The sequence below is a fragment of the Galeopterus variegatus genome, unplaced genomic scaffold (assembly GCF_000696425.1).
Source record: "Galeopterus variegatus unplaced genomic scaffold, G_variegatus-3.0.2 Scaffold11547, whole genome shotgun sequence".
NCBI classification, from domain to species: domain Eukaryota; kingdom Metazoa; phylum Chordata; class Mammalia; order Dermoptera; family Cynocephalidae; genus Galeopterus; species Galeopterus variegatus.
The window spans coordinates 9,602-11,493 of record NW_007737658.1 but is presented as its reverse complement, the minus strand read 5'-3'; the positions used below and the strand labels follow the sequence as shown (position 1 = coordinate 11,493).

Genomic DNA, 1,892 nt, shown 5'->3' with positions numbered 1-1,892 from the left:
CCTACTTCCAGATCTGGTAAAACCAATTCAACAAGCATGTTTTGAGCAAATACCTTGGCCCAGCACTGTCTTGGGTAGTTGAGACATTCAGGAAAGAGCCAGGGCTTTGTAATCATGTTGGAATGACGAGGACTGAAGCCATATTGGGACCTAAAACCTCACAGACTCTAAAAGATTTTTAAGATACTCAGTTTTTATTCTTAGCATGCATTTCTCTGAGTTCCCTCTTTTCCCATGGTTATTTGATATTTTGAGCCTTGGTTATGGGGTGACATTATTTACTTAAATGTAAAGTTGTTTTCCTGACAGCCTGAAGCTGCAAACTTGCTGGGAGGCACATACTATCCAGACCCTGAGAAGTCAAGGGAGACATCAGAAAAGCTATGTGGATCCACCCCTCCAGCAGGACCTGAGGTAACAGCAAGGGCAGCAGCAGAAGCCAGGTGGAGCCTTGGTGAGAACTTGCACTTGGCTCCCTGCACGGAGCTCCTGTAGCTCACGTCCCCTCCCTCCTGCTTTTCCTGTCCCACATTCCATTCCCTCAGCCCCTCTTTACAAACCCCTCAGTAAACCTGAGTGTCTGAGATGGCTTCAGCCTGGCCACTCTCCTTCAGGCTTACTAGAGAGATGGGTCAGCCCAACATCTCTCCTCAGGTCACTGATGTTCCTCAATAAAGTCTTACTTCAATGTTCACCAACATTTGACTTTTGGGTGGTTTATTTTTATTTAGGGGGAGGCAGCCAGACTTGGGTTTGGTAATAATATTTGGCAAGCCTCAGCCAGGAGCTGAGTGCCCCCCAACCCCCTCCCCCTCATCTCTGTCTCAATCGCACAGATCTAGTTTCAAAAGATGTGCCTGCTCCCCGGGGCCCAGGAAGTTATTTAAATCTCTGTGTCAGTTTCCTCATCTGTAAAACCTGATCGTGCAACTTTGAAAGATCCTTATGCAAATGGATATGATTAGTCACCTGTACCAGATTAATCCACCCAAGCAGGATCTGGAAAGAAGAAAGTCCAGAGAGAAAGACCACGCAAGAAGATGTCGCTGGTTACTGACAAGACTGCCACTCTGCAGCTGGCTGTTTTCACTCAGACTCTGTACATATTTGCTTATCTGTACAATTTGGTAATAATAATTATGGTGCAGACAGGGAAAACAGGCCAAGAGCAAAAGCAACATTTTCGAGATTATATGGCAGAAACCAGACCTGTCATTAGTCGTATTCCATGCTACCTTCCACCCCGTCATGGATTTTTATCTCTAGTTTTGTTCATTAGCTACATGTGACACCAGTCATAGGTTTCAGGGATGTTTGCTCACACATGCCTGATGACATCCTTAGGAAGGAGATGCTAGAATGATCACCACTGTGCAGAAGGTGAGACTGGGGAGGTCCTGAGAGTCACAGTGGCTTGTCCAGGGTCACATAAGTGATAAGGAGGAGGAGCTGGGACTGAACCTACATGTATCTCCTCCAAGCTGTGATGCTGGCTGCACCCAGGCCTTGCACAGAGGTGTGATCAGGCAGTGTTGCTGGAAGCGTGGCCAATAGAGAGAGTTCATGGGGAAGGAGGGTCAGCAGTCAGGTACCCAGACGGGCAATTGCAGTCTTGTACACAGAGGAGGGGTTCAGGAAATGAGGTACCAGGAAGTGACCTCACTTCCTTGACGACAGACCCCAACAGAACTCGGAACTCGGTAGCCTGGCACCCACATTCTACACACAGCCCCTTCCCCAGCTTACTTGGCCACAGGCAGAGTGAGATGTTGTGCTGTATCCCGAGGTCCCGGGGCAGTAGCCCCAGGAGGCCCTGCACTGAGAGGCTTATCTGCTGCTTCCGGCGTTGGATCAACCCTCGCTGGTTCAACCCTCGCTGGTTCAACCCTCGC

At 48.8% G+C, this 1,892-nt stretch overlaps 1 long non-coding RNA gene across 2 annotated transcripts in view; it reads left to right on the top strand.

Moving 5' to 3' along the window:
• The window catches only part of LOC103610668, a 21,664-nt gene extending 21,113 nt beyond the window's left edge, over positions 1-551 (top strand). For both annotated transcript variants that reach the window (XR_552225.1, XR_552226.1), the window contains one exon: positions 310-551. This is a non-coding gene — a long non-coding RNA (uncharacterized LOC103610668). The remainder of the gene's footprint in view (positions 1-309) is intronic.
• The last annotated feature ends 1,341 nt before the right edge of the window (positions 552-1,892 follow it).